At 43.0% G+C, this 12,257-nt stretch overlaps 1 long non-coding RNA gene across 2 annotated transcripts in view; it reads right to left on the bottom strand.

The window, feature by feature from the left end:
• The window catches only part of LOC105719680 (uncharacterized), a 60,214-nt gene that overhangs the window by 26,284 nt on the left and 21,673 nt on the right, over positions 1-12,257 (bottom strand). Inside the window, exon 3 of one of the 2 annotated variants that reach the window (XR_010345599.1) lies at positions 3,071-3,149. The exons of the other annotated variant lie outside the window; for it this stretch is intronic. This is a non-coding gene — a long non-coding RNA (uncharacterized LOC105719680). The remainder of the gene's footprint in view (positions 1-3,070; positions 3,150-12,257) is intronic. 2 annotated transcript variants of the gene reach the window in all.

Here is a 12,257-nt window from a genome sequence, read left to right as displayed (position 1 = left end):
TGTGGTGGTGCATACCTGTCATCTCAGCTACTCAGGAGGCTGAAGTGGGAGGATCTCTTGATCCCAGGAGGTAGAGGCTGCAGTGAGATTGTGCTATTGCGCTCCAACATAGAGCAGTGATAAGATAAAAATCTGATCAGTATACCAATCATTCAATCAATAAAATGTACTTGGCAACAAACAAGACCCTGTCTCAAAAAAAAAAAAAAAAAATGAGAAGTGAAGATTGAGCATTCTGAGTGATTTGTTGCAGCTTCAGGAAAATGAGAAGGCTGGGTAGATATATGTACCACTTCAACTGGAACTTTAAAGATTATTAAACAATAATATAATTATTGCTATTAATTGAGCCCAGGAGTTCAGGGTTTTGTGATGAAGCCATGATTGTGCCACTGCAGTCTAACCTGAGTGACAGAGTGAGACCCTGTCTCTAAAAAAAAAAAAAAAAAAAAATTTAATTTAAAAAATAAAAACAGGCTGGGTACAGTGGCTCACTCCTGTAATCCCAGCAAGGAGGTTGAGGTGGGTGGATCGCTTGAGTCCAGATGTTTAAGACCAGCCTGGGCAACATGGCAAAACCTCAACTCTACAAAAAATAAGCCAGGTATGGTGGCATGCCAGTAGTCCCAGCTACTCAAGAGGCTGAGGTAGAAGGATGGCTTGAGCCCGAGGGTCATGGCTGCAGTGAGCCATGATTGCACCAATGAGCTCCAGCCTGGGTGACAGAGTGGATGAGAGATTAGCTTGCTTTTGAAGAGGTGGTTACAGCCCAGAAGGCAAGATACATGTCAACAAATCATTACATGCAGAGGGGAGCGGCTATGGAGATGTGTGCCAAGTGTTACAGGAACACAGTAGGAGGACTGCTAATGGGCAGGAAAGGTTAAAGGAAATTCTCACATAAAAGGTAATATTGAAGGTTGAGAGCAGCCAAGAACTGTTTTCCTGCAGAACAAGAGAAGTTCCTGCAGGCAGTCGGAACACCATGGACACAGGTTCAGAAGCACAAAACAGCGTGACAAAGAATAGGAGGTCTCTCAGTCACTGTTTTGCCTCAGGAAGAGACAAAGATATTCCCACACAAAAATTTCATTTAAGATATGGAAAAAATTGATCATTACAATATTCTGTGTAGGCTAGGCATGGTGGCTCATGCCTGTAATCTCACCACTTTGGGAGGCCAAGGCAGGCAGGCAGATCACTTGAGGTCACAAGTTTAAGACCAGCCTGGCCAATATGGTGAAACCCTCTCTAATAAAAATACAAAAATTAGCTAGGCGTGGTGGCACATGCCTGTAGTCCCAGCTACTCAAAAGGCTAAGGCACCAGAATCACTTGAATCCAGCAGGCGGAGGTTGCAGTGAGCCGAGATGGTGCCACTGCACTCCAGCCTGGGCGACAGAGCAAGACTCCATCTCAGTAATAACAACAACAACAACATTCTATGTTGTTATATATACAATAACATTTAGGTAGTAATTGTAAGTCTGCTCTAATATTTAGAACAAAAAACAAAGTTAGTGTTGATTTAGGGTTTGGGGTCTACTTGTCCAGTAGCACATTTGACAAATACGTTGAAGTACTTAGTTTTTTCTCAGTGGCCTCCCTTCACCTACGATTGTCACAGGCTTCTCTTTTGAAGATCCTATTATGTTATCATCCTTGTCAATGTCTTCTTCTTTGATTGTTATCTGATTAACTCCGTGTTTGCTTATGATTCTAGCAGTTCTAAAACATCACTTTCATCAGCTATATGAAACTTGCACAAAGGTTATTCAAAGTATGATTATTTTTGTGTCTCAAACTAGCCAGAGACACTTGGATGAGACCAGCTGAAGAACTGCCTGCAGCTGAGTATGAGAGAGTAAGGCAGGGGGCAGTGGACAAAGGCTGACATTTACCAGCTAGAGGCCTTCAGAAAGTAACTCCAACTTTCTGACCTTCAGTTTCCTCATCTGTCTTGAGAAAATCGTTGCAAGAGTTCAAGTAAACTGCACACATAGCCAGTGCAGTGGCTCATATCTGTAATCCCAGTGACTTGGGAGGCTGAGGTGGGAAGATCACTTGAGGCCACATGTTAGAGACCAGCCTGGGCAACATAGAGAGACCTTATCTCTTTTTAAAAAATGTTTTTAATTATCCAGATGTGGTGGTACACACCCATGGTCCCAGCTACTCAGAACCCTGAAGCAGGTGGATCACTAGAGCCCAGGGTTTCTAGCTTTCAATGAGCTGTTATGATTGTGCCACTGCGCTCCAGCCTGGGTGACAGAGTGAGACCCCATCGCTAAAATAATAAACTGCACAGTGAAAACACCTAATATTGTGCCAAGAATATGACTGTCGCTCAAAAAACAGCCACCTTCTTCCTCCCTAATGCCTTAGATATCCTGGAGTACATTTTATTGATTGAATGATTGGTACACTGATCAGATTTTTATCTTATCACCACTCTGTCAAAGAAACACCAGGCCTGATAGATAAACTTGTGTCCTGCAGAGGAATAACATTTGTCAATTTTCAAGACAGAGGTCCCCATAAAGCTAGTTTCCCACTGAATAGAGAGAAAAGGAGGACAGGAGTGGAAGATATTACATATGCTGAGGATGATTTCGCCAAGACTAAACAGAGCTGGCATCTGCAAGACATGCGAAGATTTTTTATTCCAGGGCCATGGGATACTGGAATCCAGCCCTTCCTACGTGTTGCTCATTCTAGAGAAATAAATTAGATAACGAAACAGGAGAATCAGCATGCCTCATTGCAGTTTTAAAACTGAATTTGTAAATAAAAATTAGAAATGAAGCACACCCTGGACTCTTCTGAGAAATTATAGACAAATATGAGATTTGACTGACAGCTAATCTGAGATGCAATTTTCCTGTCTATTATTCTCTAAAATCATTTCTGAATTCATATTTTAGTGTATTTGTTTTTGGAGCATTTTATTTCCCTCAAGAATGAAGAGACTCTTTGAAAAGAATCTTATGTGAAAATTAGCTGAGTGGTTTGCCATCATTTACAATGAAAATTTACATGCAGTGGCAGTAATCTGAAATGTTACATTTACCTTATATGATTCCCGTTACTTCAGAGAAACTTCAGAGACTAAATCTCACCAGCAAGTACAGGAGTAAGGTCCTGATACTCTAATCAAAAACAACATTACAATAACATTTGTTATCAGATCAGAATTACAAAACCATGAACAGAGTAAGAAAGAAGATTCATGATTTTAATCTTTGTGACCCTTGTTCCAACATTACTATTACTAATAGCAATTGTTTCTCAAGAGAAATTTCTCACAACATCAGTGAGGTGATAATTGCAGCTATTTTCCTGGTGTGGATTAATTTTATGGAAATAAATCCCAATGATGAATGATCATGTTTAAACAAGAAAAATGCTGATAAGCTGTGTCTTAATTGTAAACATTCTTCTTGGGAAATTTTTAACCAAGAAATGAGCATATAAGCATTAAAGGAATATTTAAAGACTATTGATTTGAGAAAGTTTGTTTTGGAAGAGCAGTTCTCGATATTAACAGCTGGGCACAGTGAAATCTAACACAAATGTCAGAGAAGATCCACTTATCCTATCTTACTTGCAATTTCCAGTTCGCTAACAAAAGAGCTTCCTTTAGATTAATTTTTAGTATATAAATAAACTTAGATAAATTAGTAAGAGAAAGTTCTACAACCCCACAGAAGACATGAATAAGCCATTCACAGAAAAAGAAACACAAATAGCTTTTAAAAATGGAAAATGCTTAAACCAGGCAATTGTTAACTCAGAAAAAATAAAAATTGTATAAGAAACGCAATCTGATTCACAACTTGGCTCAGCAACAAATAATGTTTATGTAATATTAATACCCTAAATGCTGAACTTAATATACCTATAACAAGCTTACTGAACAAAATGGACTTGAAATGTTCCAGCACAAACCTTTTCATCTCACCTTTTCGGCTCCATGGATGAAATATCAGACCATCTTTGTAGCTTTTCTGAGTACTCTTGAGTTATTAATGAATAATCTTTTTTTCCCCCAAGGTAACCCAAAGTCCAATTTAGTCTAATATCAGAATACAAAGCTCTTATCCAATTTATAGCTTTCTCCTGCAGCTTGGGCCTGACACAGACTTGAAGTTGGTAGCAGACAAGAAGTGTGAATATTAGAGCAGCCAAATAAAATATAGGATGCTCAGCTAAACGAGAAGTCCAGAAAGCAACAACTACTTTAATATAATTATATCCCAAATATGGCATGGGATATACTTATACTAAAAAAGCATTTATTGTCTATCTAAAATTCAAATTAAACTTGGCATCCAGTTATTTTTATTTGCTAAATCTGGCTACCCTCAGTTCAGGGCCAATGTCACTATGTCCCGTCTTGCTCACTGTGCTGTCTCTGGCTCCTCTCGGGTTAGAGGAAGACGTGGAAAAGATAGACGTAAGGAGGAGGAGAGCTCTTGCCCCCCTGGTTGTCACCTCCATGGGTGCCTTCTTGGTGTATCAGCTGTCCAAGGGTGAGTCATGGGACCAGCCCCGTCACTGTTCTAGATGTACTTCCCTTGACCTGGGAGATGCCTCATTGGGCTGGCCACTGACAACTGTCCCCTTGGTGCCTGGCTTCTGGTGGCTCAATCTTGGTTGGAGTCACTTTCCACCCTTGCAGATGGTACTGTTGGATGGAGTTTTCTTTATTATTTTGAGACAGAGTCTCACTCTGTCACCCAGGCTGTGATGCAGTGGCATGATTTCAGCTCACTGCAACCTCTGCGTCCCAGATTCAAGTGATTCTCCTGCCTCAGCCTCCTGACTAGCTGGGATTACAGGTGTGTGCTACCACACCCAGCTAATTTTTGTATTTTTAGTAGAAATGGAGTTTCACCATGTTGTCCAGGCTGGTCTCGAACTCCTGACCTCAAGTGATCTGCCCACCTTGACTTCCCAAAGTGCTGGGATTACAGGTGTGAGCCACCAAGCCAGGCCAGGTGGAGAATCTCGAAAGCAACCCATTAGCAGCTCTTTTCCACAGAATCCAATCTGACCCATAGAAAATCCCCCAAGCCCCTGGAAATGCTGGTCAACCTTGACTCTGTTCTGCTGTGAGGCAGTCTGCTCCAGCCAGCTCCTGGCCTTCACACACCTTTTTTTTTTCAGGTTTGAGTCAGTTGCTGAGTACACTGAGTATGTGACTATCTTCCCAAACTTCAGGAAACACCTATCTGACTCTCTGAGGATGCTCTTGAAACCCCGCTCACTAGTTTAGGATGAAAGGGAGGAGTCTTTCATCCCATGTTGCAGATGGGATAGGAAATGATAACTCTCTCCAGAGCAGTCCCCGGTACTGGCCCTTCAGCCCCTGCTTAATTCTTGGCTTTCTTTTTTATAGACTGGAGGTAGTCAGTGACTAAGGCTGAAAGAGTCACTTTGGGGACACCTCATTTGCAAGCCCTGCCTGGATTGTCTAGAATTTCTGTGTAGAATATGGGGGTTCATTGTACCTATTGTTCTCAGCTTTAGAGTCTCAGTTGGTTCTCAAAGACTTAAAATTCTATTTTAACAATCTATTACGTAACTAAAAATGGTTATATAATCATACTGTGAGGATGACAAAAGTGTGTGTGTGTGTGTGTGTGTGTGTGTGTGTGGAGGGTGTAGGGTGTCATAAACCAAAATCCTCATTTATTGTAACAGGGAGACAGAAGAGAGTCTGTGAAACTGATAAATCAGGAAGCAGCAGCATCAGCACAGCATTTAGAAAGACAGAGACAAATGGCGGAAGGAGGACCTGAGTAACTGAAAACGCGCGCCTTTGGGAAGTGAGACTAGGGGTTGAAGAAGAGCGGGGGAAGATGCTGCTATTTTTCATTGCAAGCCTTTTAGTATTAAATTGTTTAACAATGTATTATTTTGATAATAATAAAACTATTTAAGTGATAAATTTTGCCAAAGCCACAAAGAAAACATTATGCAGTCATTACAAAGAATGAGGCAGGTCAGCTGCAGCGGCTCTTGCCTGTAATCCCAGCACTTTGGGAGGCTGAGGCAGGCAGATCACCTGAGTTCAGGAGTTCAAGACCAGCCTGGGCAATGTGGCAAAACCCCCTCTCTACAAAAACAGAAAAATTAGCCAGGTATGATGGCTTACACCTGTAGCCCCAGCTAATCAAGAGGCTGAGATGGGAGGATGGCTTGAGCCCAGGAGGCGGAACTGAGATCACATCACTTCCCTGCAGCCTGGGTGACAAGGACCCTGTCTCAAAAAAAAAAAAAAAAAGGAAAGAATGATGTAGATCTATGTAATAATAATAGCTAACACTCATATAGTATTTCATGAATAGCAGGCATAGTCTTAGATTCTGGGCCTATACTAACTCATTTAATGTATGTATATTGGTTTCCTAGGATTGCTGTCACAAAGTACAATACACTGGTAACTGGGTGGCTTAGAACAACAGAAAGGTATTGTCTCACAGTCCTACAGGCTAGAACTCAGAAATCAAGGTGTTGGCAGGATCAACTTACTCCAACCTGTAGGCAAAGGATCCTTTCTAGCTCCTTCTAGTTTCTAGTAGCCCCAGATGTTCCTTGTCTTGTGGCAGCATAAATCCAATATATTTTTTTAATTTGTAAAGAAACAAGGTTTATTTGGCTCATGTGTCTACAGGCTGTACAGGCTTGGTGCCAAATATGCTTCTGGTGAGGACCTCAGGAAGCTTCCACACATGGTGGAAAGTGAAGGGGAGCCAGAATGTGCAGATTACATGGTAAGAGAGTGGAAGCAAGAAAGAGGGGCAGGAGGTCCCAGGATCTTTTCAACAATCAGCTCTTGGTTGGGCACAGTGGCTCATGACTGTCCAAGTGTTGTGGGTTATTGTTAAACTGATAAATCCAATATTATTCACATGGTATTCTCTCAGCGTGCATGTCTGTGTGTCTAGTCCAAATTTCTACCCCCACCCCCGCTTTTTTTTGACATTGAGTTTTGCTCTTGTTGCCCAAACCTGGAGTGCAGTGGTGCCATCTCAGCTCAGTGCAACCTCCGTCTCCTCAGTTCAAGCGATTCTCCTGCCTCAGCTCCCAGGTAGCTGGGATTACAGGCATGTGCCACCACACCTGGCTAATTTTGTATTTTTAGTAGAGACAGGTTTTCTCTATGTTGGTCAGGCTGGTCTGAAACTCCTGACCACAGGTGATCCACCCGCTCAGCCTCCCAAAGTGCTGGGATTACAAGCGTAAGCCACTGTGCCCGGCTCCCCAAATTTCCCCTTTCTATAAGGACACTAGTCATATTGGATTAGGGCTCACTCTAATGAACTCTGATTACTTCTGCAAAGGCCCTATTTCCAAATAAAGTCACCTTCTAAAATACAGAAGATAAGGACTTTAACATATCTTTTTTGGAAGACACAATTCAATCCATAACACCATGCAAGAAAAGGAAACTGCAGCACAGAGAAATGAGGTCTTTTGCCCCAAAATGCATGGCTAGTTAATGGTGGTACTCGAGTTTATTTATTTACTTATTTATTTTTGAGATGGAGTTTCATTCTTGTTGCCCAGGCTGGAGTGCAATGGTGCAGTCTTGGCTCACTGCAACCTTCACCTCCCAGGTTCAAGCGATTCTCCTGCCTCAGCCTCCCAAGTAGCTGGAACTACAGGCAGATGCCACCATGCCTGGCTAATTTTTTGTAATTTTAGTAGAGATGGGGTTTCACCGTGTTAGCCAGGATGGTTTCGATCTCCTGACCTCGTGATCCACCTGCCTTGGCCTCCCAGAGTGTTGGGATTACAAGCGTGAGCCACCATGCCCAGCTGGTACTCGAGTTTAAACTCAGGAAGTCTGGTTCCCAAGCCATGTGCTCTTAACCACGAGACCGCACTCTCTATCTATCTCCATTAAGTGCACAAAGCAAGATGAGAACAATGTACCAAGTACGATGTCATTGCGTGAAAAGAAACTGGGGATGACCATGACATACATGTTTGCATATGCACAGAACATCTTTGGAAGAATGCCCAAGAAACTGGCAGTAGAGTCACCTCTAGGGAGGGAAATGAGGGAGCCTTTTCTTTAATATATATACATTTAATACTTTGAAGTTTGCTAGTTGTTTTGTTTGTTTGTTTCCAAAGGCAGGAATTAATTTAAAATAGTTAAATCTAAAATGAAAACAAGAGGGATGTCCTGAGCTGGGTGCAGCGGGTCATGCCCGTAATCCCAGCACTTTGGGAGGCAGAGGCTGGAGAATCACTTGAGCCCAGGAGTTCAAGACTACCCTAAGCAACACAGGGAGATCCTGTCTCTACCGAAAGAAAATTAAGAATTAGCCAGGCGTGGTGGTACACACTTGTAGTCCCAGCTACTGGGGGCTAAAGTGGGAGGATCACTTGATGATCAGAGGTTGAGGCGTCTGTGAGCCATGTTTGTGCCACTGCATTCCAGCCTAGGTGACAGACGAGACAAGAAAAAACAAAGAGAATGTCCTTTTATCAATGCCATCACCCCAGATTACAGGGGCTACTTGGACTTGTGGAATAAATCTGTTTTGGAGGGAATGATCTAAGCATTGATCTAAGCATTGAGCATTGGTTCCCAGACAACCCTTTTTTTTTTTTTTTTTAAGACAGGATCTCACTCTGTCACCCAGGCTGGAGTGCAATGGCACAATCACGACTCACCTCACTGCAGCCTTGACCTCCTGAGCTCAGTTGATCCTCCCACCTCAATCTCCTGAGTAGCTGGGACTCCAGGCATGACTTACCACGCCCAGCTATTTTTTAAATATTTTTTGTAGAGATGGGGTTTCACTATGTTGCCCAGGCTGTCCCAGACAACCTCTTTAATTGCTTTAAAAGACTATTGTGATAGCTTAGTCTGTTCAGGCTGCTATAGCAAAAATATCATAAACTGGGTAGCTTATAAACCACAGACATCTGTTCACAATTTTGGAAGCTGAGAAGTCCAAGATCAAGGGGATGGTAGACACAGCATCTGTCGAGGGCTAACTCTCTGGTTCATAGATGATGCCTTCCCCACTGAGTCCTCACATGGTGGAAGAGGAAAGGAGTCTCTCTGAGAGCACAAATTCCCTGCATGAGAACTCCACCCTCATAACCTAACTGTCCCCCAAAGGCCGCACCTTCTAATATTATCGCATTGCAGATTAGGTTTAAATATATAAATTTTGGGACACACAAGCATTGAGACCATGGCAGTGACTATATAACTTTGGAAAGAGCCATAGAGTGAACTATTATAAAGCCATTAAACTTGACATTTGTGGCTAATTTTTTAATGATACTGGGAAATATGTTTATGATAAATATTGTGAACTTGTCTGTATAGATACCCAATTCTCTTTAAAAAAATACTAAACAGAAAAAGCTGTAAGAAAATATACCTAAATATTAACTGTGATTATTTTGGGCAAAGGTGGAAAGAATTATGGATGATGGGGGAGTTGTACTGTTTGTTCATTTAAGTCAGAAGATAGTATTTAAAACATTTATTGAAATGTGCTAGAAATGCTTCTGGTGAGCTGGAGTTTTACCCACACTAACAAATACTGACAGGCCCAGGAGAGATTTAGTCACGTGATGAGTGTGTGTGCCTCAGAGATTTTTCTTCTTAGGGCGGGGCGCAGTGGCTCATGCCTATAATCCCAGCACTTGGGAGGCTGAGGCGCGTGGATCACCTGAGGTCAGGAGTTCAAGACCAGCCTGACCAACACAGTGAAACCCTGTCTCTACTAAAAATACAAAAATTAACCTGGTGTAGTGGCACATGCCTGTAATCCCAGCTACTTGGGAGGCTGAGGCAGAAGAATCGCTTGAACCTGGGAGGTGGAAGTTGCAGTGAGCCGAAATTGTGCCATTGCACTCCACTGTGGGCAACAAAAGTGAAACTACATCTCAAAAAAAAAAAAAATCAGCCTAGGAATCCATTTTCTCATGTTGGCACTTCTACTGTTTACCACTTTCCCTAACTTGATGTTTTGACAAGATTTTGTTTAAGAATCAACAAAAATTTTCAAACCTCCATTGAGAACCAGAGGGACAGGGGTGCTTTGTAGAAGAAAGTGTACATTTTGAGGTCAAAACCAACTTGCTCTGTGTGACTGTGGGAAAGTTATTTAGAATTCCCATGCCTCAGTTTCCTCATTTGTAAAATAGGGATAATTATTTCATTAATTTAACAAATATTTACTGAGCACCTTCTTTGTGTCATGGACTATTCTGGGTGCTGAAAACACCACAGTGATCAGAGCGGCACAGACCCTGTCCCCATGGAGTGCTGAGTGGGGAGTGAGGACTCTCTCATGTGATTGTTGTAAGGATCAAAGGAACAAATGCATTACTGAAGAATCGGATGTCTTAATCTGATTCAGATGTCTGTTGAACCCCACATCTTCCAAGTCCTTTATCATTAAATAGAAGTTATACAAACTCCCATTCCTCTTGCAGTGAGAAGCCCAGCACCCTCCTCTTATCTTAAGGGTTCTCACAGCAGCTGCCATTTCTCCCGGTCTTCTCTGACAACACCTCTTCTTCCACGGATCACTGCTTTCATCTCAGATCTCTGTGCTGCCCCCTTTCAAGAACTCTCTGCGCTGCTGCAGCCATGGCCCCAGTGTCTGCCCTCCCCAAAAAGGCTAGGCGTGGTGGCTCAGATGTCTTCTGAGGGTTTGAGACTATGGAGGAGAATTATAATTCAAGGAAGCACGAATTAAAAATCAGAATCAATATTTTATATCCTTGTTCTTCACAATTCCTCAGCCGTTCCTAGCACGTTCCACCCTTCTCTTCAAGCGGACAGTAGCCTTCCCTCAAGCCGCTAAGTTTCCTCTGCCTCTCAGTCCCCAGCCCTCCTCTGTAGAGCCATCTGCCCCTCACAGACCAAATCCACTCCTCCTGCTGTTCAAGTGAGGGGAGTGAAGTGAGATGAGGAGCTGCACCTTTCTTCCCAAAGGGGCCCAAACCCAGTATAACATCTCCCAAGAGGAATTCTGTCTCCAGCTTTCAGAAAAACAACTTTTTTCTCCCTACCATCAATGGAAGTGAAATGTTAGGAGCCTGGGACCGGGCACAGTGGCTTGTACCTGTAATCCCAGTGCTTTGGGAGGCCAAGGCGGGCAGATCATCTGAGGTCAGGAGTTCGAGACCAGCCTGACTAATATGGTGAAACCTCATCTCTACTAAAAATACAAAATTAGCCAGGCGTGGTGGCACATGCCTTTAACTCCAGCTGCTCGGGAGGCTGAGGCAGGAGAATTGCTTGAACCTGGGAGGCGGAGGTTGCAGTGAGCCAAGATCACGCCATTGCACTCCAGCCAGGGCAACAAGAGCGAAATTCCACCTCAAAAAAAAAAAAAAAAAAATTGCATTACATTACATTTTTAAAAAAGAGCCTGGGACATATCAGCAGCTCAATAGATGCTACTCCCCATTCTTTCTCTTCTTAGTGGAGCAGATTTGCTGCTGACCCTCATAAAATCAGGGTTCTCATTTTAAAGATGAAGACCCATCTTTACAGGCGCATGCCTGAATGTAATCCCAGCTACCCAGGAGACAAAACAAAACAAAGCTTAAGAGCTGTGACGCAAGGTTAATGTCTTTGTTCTCTTTGTTCCTTCTCTTTCTGTGGCTTATCTGCTTTTTGGTTTCCTGTAACTGGTACACTTCAGAGATTAAGAGTATGGTCTGGGCCAGGTGCAATGGCTCACGCCTGTAATCCCAGCAATTCGGGAGGCCAAAGTGGGCAGATCACTTGAGGTCAGAAGTTTGAGAACAGCCTGGCCAACGTGGTGAAACACCTTCTCTACTAAAAATACAAAACTAAGCTGGGCTTGGTGGTGGGTGCCTGTAATCCTAGCTACTAGGGAGGCTGAAGCAGGAGAATCACTAGAACCCAGGAGGCAGAGGTTGCAGTAAGCCGAGGTCGCGCCATTGCACTCCAGCCTGGGCAATAAGAGTGAAACTTGGTCTCAAAAAAGAGTGTGGCTTAGCCTTTAGTTATTTTTACCCCAATAATAGACTGCTGTTGAAAACCTATTGGCCCCTTAGGGTTTACTGCCCTACCCTTACGCCTCTCCATAACAACCCCGTATTGATTATTGCCTATGTGTGTGCCAGCCCACAGTAACTCCTCACCATATGCCACGAGGGACGAAGTACTAGCTTCACGAGACAGAGGAGGGAACCAGGGCTCAGGGAAGGTAAGTTACTTGCTGCAGCCACACCAT

This window comes from Aotus nancymaae, unplaced genomic scaffold (assembly GCF_030222135.1).
Source record: "Aotus nancymaae isolate 86718 unplaced genomic scaffold, 86718_ANA_hifiasm-v0.15.2.pri h1tg000036l, whole genome shotgun sequence".
Classification (NCBI taxonomy): Eukaryota; Metazoa; Chordata; class Mammalia; order Primates; family Aotidae; genus Aotus; species Aotus nancymaae.
The sequence above is the reverse complement of the archived record's forward strand: the minus strand, read 5'-3'. Positions and strand labels throughout refer to the sequence as shown.